We start from the raw sequence: 15,113 nt of genomic DNA on the forward strand, positions 1-15,113 counted from the left end.
ATGGCCGTTATTTCCGGAATTAGAGACTGAAATATTGTAGTTACCCAAAAATTGGGGCTAGAAAAAAGTGCGACGGATTTGCTGGATTTTTGCGGTGATTACTAAGGAACATGCGGGAATGCTACAGTTAAAAGGGCGGGCCTCTGAGCCGCTTCGTACTCCTTGTGTAGAAAAAAGCCTGTTTTGGTAGGTCAAAATGACCATTTTTTGAAAGTTTGCGGGCCTATCCCGTCCAAACGCGCAGGGATAGAGAGATGTCCTTTATACTGAAGATAGAGTTCGACAAGCTCTATTCAACGCACTCATCGGCTTTGCCTTATCTATAAGTAGTGCGGAGTTATGGCGGCTAGAATGTCGGCGGAATAGTGGTTTAAACCCTTCCCCTTTTTTTCTCGAAAATCAGAAAGTGTTCGCGATTGCCATTTTGATGCTATCGTGTAAGAAGTAAGTTAAGGGGGAATACATGGCCGCATCCAGTTCCTCGGTATGGCCGTTATTTCCGGAATTAGAGACTGAAATAATTTAGGTACCCAAAAATTGGGGCTAGAAAAAAGTGCGACGGATTTGCTGGAATTTTGCGGTGATTACTAAGGAAGATGCGGGGATGCTACAGTTAAAACAGCGGGCCTCTGAGCCGCTTCGTACTCCTTGTGTAGAAAAAAGTCTGTTTTGGAAGGTCAAAATGACCATTTTTTGAAAGTTTGCGGGCCTCTCCCGTCCAAACGCGCAGGGATGGAGAGATGTCCTTTATACTGAAAATAGAGTTCGACAAGCTCTATTCAACGCTCTCATCGGCTTTGTTGTATCTATACGTACTGCGGAGTTATGGCGGCTAGAATGTCGGCGGAATACTGGTTTAAACCCTTCCCCTTTTTTTCTCGAAAATCAGAAAGTGTTCGCGATTGCCATTTTGATGCTATCGTGTAAGAAGTAAGTCAAGGGGGAATACATGGCCGCATCCCGTTCCTCGGTATGGCTGTTATTTCCGGAATTAGAGACTGAAATATTTTAGGTACCAAAAATTGGGGCTAGAAAAAAGTGCGACGGATTTTCTGGAATTTTGCGGTGATTACTAAGGAAGATGCGGGAATGCTACAGTTAAAAGGGCGGGCCTCTGAGCCGCTTCGTTCTCCTTGTGTATAAAAAAGTCTGTTTTGGAAGGTCAAAATGACCATTTTTTGAAATTTTGTTGGCCTCTCCCGTCCAAACGCGCGGGGATAGAGAGTTGTCCTTTATACTGAAGATAGAGTTCGACGAGCTCTATTCAACACACTCATCGGCTTTGCCTTATCTATAAGTAGTGCGGAGTTATGGCGGCTAGAATGTCGAAAATCAGAAAGTGTTCGCGATTGCCATTTTGATGATATCCTGTAAGAAGTAAGTCAAGGGGGAATACATGGCCGCATCCCGTTCCTCGGTATGGCCGTTATTTCCGGAATTAGAGACTGAATTATTTTAGGTACCAAAAATTGGGGCTAGAAAAAAGTGCGACGGATTTGCTGGAATTTTGCGGTGATTACTAAGGAAGATGCGGGAATGCTACAGTTAAAAGGGCGGGCCTCTGAGCCGCTTCGTTCTCCTTGTGTAGAAAAAAGTCTGTTTTGGAAGGTCAAGATGACCATTTTTTGAAAATTTGTGGGCCTCTCCCGTCCAAACGCGCGGGGATAGAGAGTTGTCCTTTATACTGAAGATAGAGTTTGACGAGCTCTATTCAACGCACTCATCGGCTTTGCTTTATCTATAAGTAGTGCGGAGTTATGGCGGCTAGAATGTCGCATTCCCCTTTTTTTCTCGAAAATCAGAAAGTGTTCGCGATTGCCTTTTTGATGCTATCCTGTAAGAAGTAAGTCAAGGGGGAATACATGGCCGCATCCCGTTCCTCGGTATGGCCGTTATTTCCGGAATTAGAGACTGAAATATTGTAGTTACCCAAAAATTGGGGCTAGAAAAAAGTGCGACGGATTTGCTGGATTTTTGCGGTGATTACTAAGGAACATGCGGGAATGCTACAGTTAAAAGGGCGGGCCTCTGAGCCGCTTCGTACTCCTTGTGTAGAAAAAAGCCTGTTTTGGTAGGTCAAAATGACCATTTTTTGAAAGTTTGCGGGCCTATCCCGTCCAAACGCGCAGGGATAGAGAGATGTCCTTTATACTGAAGATAGAGTTCGACAAGCTCTATTCAACGCACTCATCGGCTTTGCCATATCTATAAGTAGTGCGGAGTTATGGCGGCTAGAATGTCGGCGGAATAGTGGTTTAAACCCTTCCCCTTTTTTTCTCGAAAATCAGAAAGTGTTCGCGATTGCCATTTTGATGCTATCGTGTAAGAAGTAAGTCAAGGGGGAATACCTGGCCGCATCCAGTTCCTCGGTATGGCCGTTATTTCCAGAATTAGAGACTGAAATATTTTAGGTACCAAAAATTGGGGCTAGAAAAAAGTGCGACGGATTTGCTGGAATTTTGCGGTGATTACTAAGGAAGATGCGGGAATGCTATAGTTAAAAGGGCGGGCCTCTGAGCCGCTTCGTTCTCCTTGTGTAGAAAAAAGTCTGTTTTGGAAGGTCAAAATGACCATTATTTGAAATTTTGTGGGCCTCTCCCGTCCAAACGCGCGGGGATAGAGAGTTGTCCTTCATACTGAAGATAGAGTTCGACAAGCTCTATTCAACGCACTCTTCGGCTTTGCTTTATCTGTAAGTAGTGCGGAGTTATGGCGGCTAGAATGTCGGCGGAATAGTGGTTTAAACCCTTCCCCTTTTTTTCTCGAAAATCAGAAAGTGTTCGCGATTGCCATTTTGATGCTATCGTGTAAGAAGTAAGTCAAGGGGGAATACATGGCCGCATCCCGTTCCTCGGTATGGCCGTTATTTCCTGAATTAGAGACTGAAATATTTTAGGTACCAAAAATTGGGGCTAGAAAAAAGTTCGACGGATTTGCTGGAATTTTGCGGTGATTACTAAGGAAGATGCGGGAATGCTACAGTTAAAAGGGCGGGCCTCTGAGCCGCTTCGTTCTCCTTGTGTAGAAAAAAGTCTGTTTTGGAAGGTCAAAATGACCATTTTTTGAAAATTTGTGGGCCTCTCCCGTCCAAACGCGCGGGGATAGAGAGTTGTCCTTTATACTGAAGATAGAGTTCGACGAGCTCTATTCAACGCACTCATCGGCTTTGCTTTATCTATAAGTAGTGCGGAGTTATGGCGGCTAGAATGTCGCATTCCCCTTTTTTTCTCGAAAATCAGAAAGTGTTCGCGATTGCCATTTTGATGCTATCCTGTAAGAAGTAAGTCAAGGGGGAATACATGGCCGCATCCCGTTCCTCGGTATATCCGTTATTTCCGGAATTAGAGACTGAAATATTGTAGGTACCCAAAAATTGGGGCTAGTAAAAAGTGCGACGGATTTGCTGGATTTTTGCGGTGATTACTAAGGAACATGCGGGGATGCTACATTTAAAAGGGCGGGCCTCAGAGCCGCTTCGTACTCCTTGTGTAGAAAAAAGTCTGTTTTGGAAGGTCAAAATGACCATTTTTTGAAAGTTTGCGGGCCTCTCCCGTCCAAACGCGCAGGGATAGAGAGATGTCCTTTATACTGAAAATAGAGTTCGACAAGCTCTATTCAACGCACTCATCGGCTTTGTTATATCTATACGTACTGCGGAGTTATGGCGGCTAGAATGTCGGCGGAATAGTGGTTCCCCTTTTTTTCTCGAAAATCAGAAAGTTTTCGCGATTGCCATTTTGATGCTATCTTGTAAGAAGTAAGTCAAGGGGGAATACATGGCCGCATCCCGTTCCTCTGTATGGCCGTTATTTCCTGAATTAGAGACTGAAATAATTTAGGTACCCAAAAATTGGGGCTAGAAAAAAGTGCGACGGATTTGCTGGAATTTTGCGGTGATTACTAAGGAAGATGCTGGGATGCTACAGTTAAAAGAGCGGGCCTCTGAGCCGCTTCGTACTCCTTGTGTAGAAAAAAGTCTGTTTTGGAAGGTCAAAATGACCATTTTTTGAAAGTTTGCGGGCCTCTCCCGTCCAAACGCGCAGGGATGGAGAGATGTCCTTTATACTGAAAATAGAGTTCGACAAGCTCTATTCAACGCTCTCATCGGCTTTGTTGTATCTATACGTACTGCGGAGTTATGGCGGCTAGAATGTCGGCGGAATACTGGTTTAAACCCTTCCCCTTTTTTTCTCGAAAATCAGAAAGTGTTCGCGATTGCCATTTTGATGCTATCGTGTAAGAAGTAAGTCAAGGGGGAATACATGGCCGCATCCCGTTCCTCGGTATGGCTGTTATTTCCGGAATTACAGACTGAAATATTGTAGGTACCCAAAAATTGGGGCTAGTAAAAAGTGCGACGGATTTGCTGGATTTTTGCGGTGATTACTAAGGAACATACGGGGATGCTACAGTTAAAAGGGCGGGCCTCTGAGCCGCTTCGTACTCCTTGTGTAGAAAAAAGTCTGTTTTGGAAGGTCAAAATGACCATTTTTTGAAAGTTTGCGGGCCTCTCCCGTCCAAACGCGCAGGGATAGAGAGATGTCCTTTATACTGAAAATAGAGTTCGACAAGCTCTATTCAACGCTCTCATCGGCTTTGTTGTATCTATACGTACTGCGGAGTTATGGCGGCTAGAATGTCGGCGGAATAGCTTCCCCTTTTTTTCTCGAAAATCAGAAAGTGTTCCCGATTGCCATTTTGGTGCTATCCTGTAAGAAGTAAGTCAAGGGGGAATACATGGCCGCATCCCGTTCCTCGGTATGGCCGTTATTTCCTGAATTAGAGACTGAAATATTTTAGGTACCAAAAATTGGGGCTAGAAAAAAGTTCGACGGATTTGCTGGAATTTTGCGGTGATTACTAAGGAAGATGCGGGAATGCTACAGTTAAAAGGGCGGGCCTCTGAGCCGCTTCGTTGTCCTTGTGTAGAAAAAAGTCTGTTTTGGAAGGTCAAAATGACCATTTTTTGAAAGTTTGCGGGCCTCTCCCGTCCAAACGCGCAGGGATAGAGAGATGTCCTTTATACTGAAGATAGAGTTCGTCAAGCTCTATTCAACGCCCTCATCGGCTTTGCTTTATCTATAAGTAGTGCGGAGTTATGGCGGCTAGAATGTCGGCGGAATAGTGGTTTAAACCCTTCCCCTTTTTTTCTCGAAAATCAGAAAGTGTTCGCGATTGCCATTTTGATGCTATCGTGTAAGAAGTAAGTCAAGGGGGAATACATGGCCGCATCCCGTTCCTCGGTATGGCTGTTATTTCCGGAATTAGAGACTGAAATATTTTAGGTACCAAAAATTGGGGCTAGAAAAACGTGCGACGGATTTGCTGGAATTTTGCGGTGATTACTAAGGAAGATGCGGGAATGCTACAGTTAAAAGGGCGGGCCTCTGAGCCGCTTCGTTCTCCTTGTGTAGAAAAAAGTCTGTTTTGGAAGGTCAAAATGACCATTTTTTGAAATTTTGTGGGCCTCTCCCGTCCAAACGCGCGGGGATAGAGATTTGTCCTTTATTCTGAAGATAGAGTTCGACGAGCTCTATTCAACGCACTCATCGGCTTTGCTTTATCTATAAGTAGTGTGGAGTTATGGCGGCTAGAATGTCGGCGGAATTTCTCGAAAATCAGAAAGTGTTCGCGATTGCCATTTTGATGCTATCCTGTAAGAAGTAAGTCAAGGGGGAATACATGGCCGCATCCCGTTCCTCGGTATGGCCGTTATTTCCGGAATTAGAGACTGAAATATTGTAGGTACCCAAAAATTGGGGCTAGCAAAAAGTGCGACGGATTTGCTGGATTTTTGCGGTGATTACTAAGGAACATGCGGGGATGCTACAGTTAAAAGGGCGGGCCTCTGAGCCGCTTCGTACTCCTTGTGTAGAAAAAAGTCTGTTTTGGAAGGTCAAAATGACCATTTTTTGAAATTTTGTTGGCCTCTCCCGTCCAAACGCGCGGGGATAGAGAGTTGTCCTTTATACTGAAGATAGAGTTCGACGAGCTCTATTCAACACACTCATCGGCTTTGCCTTATCTATAAGTAGTGCGGAGTTATGGCGGCTAGAATGTCGGCGGAATAGTGGTTTAAACCCTTCCCCTTTTTTTCTCGAAAATCAGAAAGTGTTCGCGATTGCCATTTTGATGCTATCCTGTAAGAAGTAAGTCAAGGGGGAATACATGGCCGCATCCCGTTCCTCGGTATGGCCGTTATTTCCGGAATTAGAGACTGAAATATTGTAGGTACCCAAAAATAGGGGCTAGCAAAAAGTGCGACGGATTTGCTGGAATTTTGCGGTGATTACTAAGGAAGATGCGGGAATGCTACAGTTAAATGGGCGGGCCTCTGAGCCGCTTCGTTCTCCTTGTGTAGAAAAAAGTCGGTTTTGGAAGGTCAAAATGACCATTTTTTGAAATTTTGTTGGCCTCTCCCGTCCAAACGCGCGGGGATAGAGAGTTGTCCTTTATACTGAAGATAGAGTTCGACGAGCTCTATTCAACACACTCATCGGCTTTGCTTTACCTATAAGTAGTGCGGAGTTATGGCGGCTAGAATGTCGGCGGAATAGTGGTTTAAACCCTTCCCCTTTTTTTCTCGAAAATCAGAAAGTGTTCGCGATTGCCATTTTGATGCTATCCTGTAAGAAGTAAGTCAAGGGGGAATACATGGCCGCATCCCGTTCCTCGGTATGGCCGTTATTTCCGGAATTAGAGACTGAAATATTGTAGGTACCCAAAAATTGGGGCTAGTAAAAAGTGCGACGGATTTGCTGGATTTTTGCGGTGATTACTAAGGAACATGCGGGGATGCTACAGTTAAAAGGGCGGGCCTCTGAGCCGCTTCGTACTCCTTGTGTAGAAAAAAGTCTGTTTTGGAAGGTCAAAATGACCATTTTTTGAAAGTTTGCGGGCCTCTCCCGTCCAAACGCGCAGGGATAGAGAGATGTCCTTTATACTGAAGATAGAGTTCGACAAGCTCTATTCAACGCACTCATCGGCTTTGCCTTATCTATAAGTAGTGCGGAGTTATGGAGGCTAGAATGTCGGCGGAATAGTGGTTTAAACCCTTCCCCTTTTTTTCTCGAAAATCAGAAAGTGTTCGCGATTGCCATTTTGATGCTATCGTGTAAGAAGTAAGTCAAGGGGGAATACATGGCCGCATCCCGTTCCTCGGTATGGCCGTTATTTCCGGAATTAGAGACTGAAATATTTTAGGTACCAAAAAAAGGGGCTAGAAAAAAGTGCGACGGATTTGCTGGAATTTTGCGGTGATTACTAAGGAAGATGCGGGAATGCTACAGTTAAAAGGGCGGGCCTCTGAGCCGCTTCGTTCTCCTTGTGTAGAAAAAAGTCTGTTTTGGAAGGTCAAAATGACCATTTTTTGAAATTTTGTTGGCCTCTCCCGTCCAAACGCGCGGGGATAGAGAGTTGTCCTTTATACTGAAGATAGAGTTCGACGAGCTCTATTCAACACACTTATCGGCTTTGCCTTATCTATAAGTAGTGCGGAGTTATGGCGGCTAGAATGTCGGCGGAATAGTGGTTTAAACCCTTCCCCTTTTTTTCTCGAAAATCAGAAAGTGTTCGCGATTGCCATTTTGATGCTATCGTGTAAGAAGTAAGTCAAGGGGGAATACATGGCCGCATCCCGTTCCTCGGTATGGCTGTTATTTCCGGAATTAGAGACTGAAATATTTTAGGTACCAAAAATTGGGGCTAGAAAAACGTGCGACGGATTTGCTGGAATTTTGCGGTGATTACTAAGGAAGATGCGGGAATGCTACAGTTAAAAGGGCGGGCCTCTGAGCCGCTTCGTTCTCCTTGTGTAGAAAAAAGTCTGTTTTGGAAGGTCAAAATGACCATTTTTTGAAATTTTGTGGGCCTCTCCCGTCCAAACGCGCGGGGATAGAGACTTGTCCTTTATGCTGAAGATAGAGTTCGACGAGCTCTATTCAACGCACTCATCGGCTTTGCTTTATCTATAAGTAGTGTGGAGTTATGGCGGCTAGAATGTCGGCGGAATAGTGGTTTAAACCCTTCCCCTTTTTTTCTCGAAAATCAGAAAGTGTTCGCGATTGCCATTTTGATGCTATCCTGTAAGAAGTAAGTCAAGGGGGAATACATGGCCGCACCCCGTTCCTCGGTATGGCCGTTATTTCCGGAATTAGAGACTGAAATATTGTAGGTACCCAAAAATAGGGGCTAGCAAAAAGTGCGACGGATTTGCTGGAATTTTGCGGTGATTACTAAGGAAGATGCGGGAATGCTACAGTTAAATGGGCGGGCCTCTGAGCCGCTTCGTTCTCCTTGTGTAGAAAAAAGTCTGTTTTGGAAGGTCAAAATGACCATTTTTTGAAATTTTGTTGGCCTCTCCCGTCCAAACGCGCGGGGATAGAGAGATGTCCTTTATACTGAAGATAGAGTTCGACAAGCTCTATTCAACGCACTCATCGGCTTTGCCTTATCTATAAGTAGTGCGGAGTTATGGAGGCTAGAATGTCGGCGGAATAGTGGTTTAAACCCTTCCCCTTTTTTTCTCGAAAATCAGAAAGTGTTCGCGATTGCCATTTTGATGCTATCGTGTAAGAAGTAAGTCAAGGGGGAATACATGGCCGCATCCCGTTCCTCGGTATGGCCGTTATTTCCGGAATTAGAGACTGAAATATTTTAGGTACCAAAAAAAGGGGCTAGAAAAAAGTGCGACGGATTTGCTGGAATTTTGCGGTGATTACTAAGGAAGATGCGGGAATGCTACAGTTAAAAGGGCGGGCCTCTGAGCCGCTTCGTTCTCCTTGTGTAGAAAAAAGTCTGTTTTGGAAGGTCAAAATGACCATTTTTTGAAATTTTGTTGGCCTCTCCCGTCCAAACGCGCGGGAATAGAGAGTTGTCCTTTATACTGAAGATAGAGTTCGACGAGCTCTATTCAACACACTCATCGGCTTTGCCTTATCTATACGTACTGCGGAGTTATGGCGGCTAGAATGTCGGCGGAATAGCTTCCCCTTTTTTTCTCGAAAATCAGAAAGTGTTCGCGATTGCCATTTTGATGCTATCGTGTAAGAAGTAAGTCAAGGGGGAATACATGGCCGCATCCCGTTCCTCGGTATGGCCGTTATTTCCTGAATTAGAGACTGAAATACTTTAGGTACCAAAAATTGGGGCTAGAAAAATTTCGACGGATTTGCTGGAATTTTGCGGTGATTACTAAGGAAGATGCGGGAATGCTACAGTTAAAAGGGCGGGCCTCTGAGCCGCTTCGTTGTCCTTGTGTAGAAAAAAGTCTGTTTTGGAAGGTCAAAATGACCATTTTTTGAAAGTTTGCGGGCCTCTCCCGTCCAAACGCGCAGGGATAGAGAGATGTCCTTTATACTGAAGATAGAGTTCGACAAGCTCTATTCAACGCCCTCATCGGCTTTGCTTTATCTATAAGTAGTGCGGAGTTATGGCGGCTAGAATGTCGGCGGAATAGTGGTTTAAACCCTTCCCCTTTTTTTCTCGAAAATCAGAAAGTGTTCGCGATTGCCATTTTGATGCTATCGTGTAAGAAGTAAGTCAAGGGGGAATACATGGCCGCATCCCGTTCCTCGGTATGGCTGTTATTTCCGGAATTAGAGACTGAAATATTTTAGGTACCAAAAATTGGGGCTAGAAAAAAGTGCGACGGATATGCTGGAATTTTGCGGTGATTACTAAGGAAGATGCGGGAATGCTACAGTTAAAAGGGCATGCCTCTGAGCCGCTTCGTTCTCCTTGTGTAGAAAAAAGTCTGTTTTGGAAGGTCAAAATGACCATTTTTTGAACGTTTGCGGGCCTCTCCCGTCCAAACGCGCAGGGATAGAGAGATGTCCTTTATACTGAAAATAGAGTTCGACAAGCTCTATTCAACGCACTCTTCGGCTTTGTCGTATCTATACGTACTGCGGAGTTATGGCGGCTAGAATGTCGGCGGAATAGGGACCCTTCCCCTTTTTTTCTCGAAAATCAGAAAATTTTCGCGATTGCCATTTTGATGCTATCTTGTAAGAAGTAAGTCAAGGGGGAATACATGGCCGCATCCCGTTCCTCGGTATGGCCGTTATTTCCTGAATTAGAGACTGAAATATTTTAGGTACCAAAAATTGGGGCTAGAAAAAAGTTCGACGGATTTGCTGGAATTTTGCGGTGATTACTAAGGAAGATGCGAGAATGCTACAGTTAAAAGGGCGGGCCTCTGAGCCGCTTCGTTCTCCTTGTGTAGAAAAAAGTCTGTTTTGGAAGGTCAAAATGACCATTTTTTGAAAGTTTGCGGGCCTCTCCCGTCCAAACGCGCAGGGATAGAGAGATGTCCTTTATACTGAAGATAGAGTTCGACAAGCTCTATTCAACGCCCTCATCGGCTTTGCTTTATCTATAAGTAGTGCGGAGTTATGGCGGCTAGAATGTCGACGGAATAGTGGTTTAAACCCTTCCCCTTTTTTTCTCGAAAATCAGAAAGTTTTCGCGATTGCCATTTTGATGCTATCTCGTAAGAAGTAAGTCAAGGGGGAATACATGGCCGCATCCCGTTCCTCTCTATGGCCGTTATTTCCGGAATTAGAGACTGAAATAATTTAGGTACCCAAAAATTGGGGCTAGAAAAAAGTGCGACGGATTTGCTGGAATTTTGCGGTGATTACTAATTAAGATGCGGGGATGCTACAGTTAAAAGAGCGGGCCTCTGAGCCGCTTCGTTCTCCTTGTGTAGAAAAAAGTCTGTTTTGGAAGGTCAAAATGACCATTTTTTTAAATTTTGTGGGCCTCTCCCGTCCAAACGCGCGGGGATAGAGAGTTGTCCTTTATACTGAAGATAGAGTTCGACGAGCTCTATTCAACGCACTCATCGGCTTTGCTTTACCTATAAGTAGTGCGGAGTTATGGCGGCTAGAATGTCGGCGGAATAGTGGTTTAAACCCTTCCCCTTTTTTTCTCGAAAATCAGAAAGTGTTCGCGATTGCCATTTTGATGCTATCCTGTAAGAAGTAAGTCAAGGGGGAATACATGGCCGCATCCCGTTCCTCGGTATGGCCGTTATTTCCGGAATTAGAGACTGAAATATTGTAGGTACCCAAAAATTGGGGCTAGTAAAAAGTGCGACGGATTTGCTGGATTTTTGCGGTGATTACTAAGGAACATGCAGGGATGCTACAGTTAAAAGGGCGGGCCTCTGAGCCGCTTCGTTGTCCTTGTGTAGAAAAAAGTCTGTTTTGGAAGGTCAAAATGACCATTTTTTGAAAGTTTGCGGGCCTCTCCCGTCCAAACGCGCAGGGATAGAGAGATGTCCTTTATACTGAAGATAGAGTTCGACAAGCTCTATTCAACGCCCTCATCGGCTTTGCTTTATCTATAAGTAGTGCGGAGTTATGGCGGCTAGAATGTCGGCGGAATAGTGGTTTAAACTCTTCCCCTTTTTTTCTCGAAAATCAGAAAGTGTTCGCGATTGCCATTTTGATGCTATCGTGTAAGAAGTAAGTCAAGGGGGAATACATGGCCGCATCCCGTTCCTTGGTATGGCTGTTATTTCCGGAATTAGAGACTGAAATATTTTAGGTACCAAAAATTGGGGCTAGAAAAAAGTGCGACGGATTTGCTGGAATTTTGCGGTGATTACTAAGGAAGATGCGGGAATGCTACAGTTAAAAGGGCGGGCCTCTGAGCCGCTTCGTTCTCCTTGTGTAGAAAAAAGTCTGTTTTGGAAGGTCAAAATGACCATTTTTTGAAAGTTTGCGGGCCTCTCCCGTCCAAACGCGCAGGGATAGAGAGATGTCCTTTATACTGAAAATAGAGTTCGACAAGCTCTATTCAACGCACTCTTCGGCTTTGTCGTATCTACACGTACTGCGGAGTTATGGCGGCTAGAATGTCGGCGCTTCCCCTTTTTTTCTCGAAAATCAGAAAGTTTTCGCGATTGCCATTTTGATGCTATCTCGTAAGAAGTAAGTCAAGGGGGAATACATGGCCGCATCCCGTTCCTCTGTATGGCCGTTATTTCCGGAATTAGAGACTGAAATAGTTTAGGTACCCAAAAATTGGGGCTAGAAAAAAGTGCGACGGATTTGCTGGAATTTTGCGGTGATTACTAAGGAAGATGCGGGGATGCTACAGTTAAAAGAGCGGGCCTCTGAGCCGCTTCGTTCTCCTTGTGTAGAAAAAAGTCTGTTTTGGAAGGTCAAAATGACCATTTTTTGAAATTTTGTGGGCCTCTCCCGTCCAAACGCGCGGGGATAGAGAGTTGTCCTTTATACTGAAGATAGAGTTCGACGAGCTCTATTCAACGCACTCATCGGCTTTGCTTTACCTATAAGTAGTGCGGAGTTATGGCGGCTAGAATGTCGGCGGAATAGTGGTTTAAACCCTTCCCCTTTTTTTCTCGAAAATCAGAAAGTGTTCGCGATTGCCATTTTGATGCTATCGTGTAAGAAGTAAGTCTAGGGGGAATACATGGCCGCATCCCGTTCCTCGGTATGGCTGTTATTTCCGGAATTAGAGACTGAAATATTTTAGGTACCAAAAATTGTGGCTAGAAAAAAGTGCGACGGATTTGCTGGAATTTTGCGGTGATTACTAAGGAAGATGCGGGAATGCTACAGTTAAAAGGGCGGGCCTCTGAGCCGCTTCGTTCTCCTTGTGTAGAAAAAAGTCTGTTTTGGAAGGTCAAAATGACCATTTTTTTGAAATTTTGTTGGCCTCTCCCGTCCAAACGCGCGGGGATAGAGAGTTGTCCTTTATACTGAAGATAGAGTTCGACGAGCTCTATTCAACACACTCATCGGCTTTGCCTTATCTATAAGTAGTGTCCTTTATACTGAAAATAGAGTTCGACAAGCTCTATTCAACGCCCTCATCGGCTTTGCTTTATCTATAAGTAGTGCGGAGTTATGGCGGCTAGAATGTCGGCGGAATAGTGGTTTAAACCCTTCCCCTTTTTTTCTCGAAAATCAGAAAGTGTTCGCGATTGCCATTTTGATGCTATCGTGTAAGAAGTAAGTCAAGGGGGGATACATGGCCGCATCCCGTTCCTCGGTATGGCTGTTATTTCCGGAATTAGAGACTGAAATATTTTAGGTACCAAAAATTGGGGCTAGAAAAAAGTTCGACGGATTTGCTGGAATTTTGCGGTGATTACTAAGGAAGATGCGGGAATGCTACAGTTAAAAGGGCGGGCCTCTGAGCAGCTTCGTTGTCCTTGTGTAGAAAACAGTCTGTTTTGGAAGGTCAAAATGACCATTTTTTGAAATTTTGTTGGCCTCTCCCGTCCAAACGCGCGGGGATAGAGAGTTGTCCTTTATACTGAAGATAGAGTTCGACGAGCTCTATTCAACACACTCAACGGCTTTGCCTTATCTATAAGTAGTGCGGAGTTATGGCGGCTAGAATGTCGGCGGAATAGTGGTTTAAACCCTTCCCCTTTTTTTCTCGAAAATCAGAAAGTGTTCGCGATTGCCATTTTGATGCTATCCTGTAAGAAGTAAGTCAAGGGGGAATACATGGCCGCATCCCGTTCCTCGGTATGGCCGTTATTTCCGGAATTAGAGACTGAAATATTGTAGGTACCCAAAAATTGGGGCTAGTAAAAAGTGCGACGGATTTGCTGGATTTTTGCGGTGATTACTAAGGAACATGCGGGGATGCTACAGTTAAAAGGGCGGGCCTCTGAGCCGCTTCGTACTCCTTGTGTAGAAAAAAGTCTGTTTTGGAAGGTCAAAATGACCATTTTTTGAAAGTTTGCGGGCCTCTCCCGTCCAAACGCGCAGGGATAGAGAGATGTCCTTTATACTGAAAATAGAGTTCGACAAGCTTATTCAACGCTCTCATCGGCTTTGTTCTATCTATACGAACTGCGGAGTTATGGCGGCTACAATGTCGGCGGAATAGCTTCCCCTTTTTTTCTCGAAAATCAGAAAGTGTTCGCGATTGCCATTTTGATGCTATCGTGTAAGAAGTAAGTCAAGGGGGAATACATGGCCGCATCCCGTTCCTCGGTATGGCCGTTATTTCCTGAATTAGAGACTGAAATACTTTAGGTACCAAAAATTTGGGGCTAGAAAAAAGTTCGACGGATTTGCTGGAATTTTGCGGTGATTACTAAGGAAGATGCGGGAATGCTACAGTTAAAAGGGCATGCCTCTGAGCCGCTTCGTTCTCCTTGTGTAGAAAAAAGTCTGTTTTGGAAGGTCAAAATGACCATTTTTTGAAAGTTTGCGGGCATCTCCCGTCCAAACGCGCAGGGATAGAGAGATGTCCTTTATACTGAAAATAGAGTTCGACAAGCTCTATTCAACGCACTCTTCGGCTTTGTCGTATCTATACGTACTGCGGAGTTATGGCGGCTAGAATGTCAGCGGAATAGTGGTTTAAACCCTTCCCCTTTTTTTCTCGAAAATCAGAAAGTTTTCGCGATTGCCATTATGATGCTATCTCGTATGAAGTAAGTCAAGGGGGAATACATGGCCGCATCCCGTTCCTCTGTATGGCCGTTATTTCCGGAATTAGAGACTGAAATAGTTTAGGTACCCAAAAATTGGGGCTAGAAAAAAGTGCGACGGATTTGCTGGAATTTTGCGGTGATTACTAAGGAAGATGCGGGGATGCTACAGTTAAAAGAGCGGGCCTCTGAGCCGCTTCGTTCTCCTTGTGTAGAAAAAAGTCTGTTTTGGAAGGTCAAAATGACCATTTTTTGAAAGTTTGCGGGCCTCTCCCGTCCAAACGCGCAGGGATAGAGAGATGTCCTTTATACTGAAAATAGAGTTCGACAAGCTCTATTCAACGCTCTCATCGGCTTTGTTGTATCTATACGTACTGCGGAGTTATGGCGGCTAGAATGTCAGCGGAATAGGGACCCTTCCCCTTTTTTTCTCGAAAATCAGAAAGTTTTCGCGATTGCCATTTTGATGCTATCTTGTAAGAAGTAAGTCAAGGGGGAATACATGGCCGCATCCCGTTCCTCGGTATGGCCGTTATTTCCTGAATTAGAGACTGAAATATTTTAGGTACCAAAAATTGGGGCTAGAAAAAGTTCGACGGATTTGCTGGAATTTTGCGGTGATTACTAAGGAAGATGCGGGAATGCTACAGTTAAAAGGGCGCGCCTCTGAGCCGCTTCGTTCTCC

The 15,113-nt window shown here is 44.6% G+C and overlaps 1 protein-coding gene across 3 annotated transcripts in view; it reads left to right on the forward strand.

Annotated features, from left to right (window-relative positions):
* Window positions 1-15,113, forward strand: part of LOC138707524 (uncharacterized) — a 737,224-nt gene that overhangs the window by 506,186 nt on the left and 215,925 nt on the right. The window lies entirely within an intron of this gene.

Source organism: Periplaneta americana, chromosome 10 (assembly GCF_040183065.1).
Source record: "Periplaneta americana isolate PAMFEO1 chromosome 10, P.americana_PAMFEO1_priV1, whole genome shotgun sequence".
Classification (NCBI taxonomy): Eukaryota; Metazoa; Arthropoda; class Insecta; order Blattodea; family Blattidae; genus Periplaneta; species Periplaneta americana.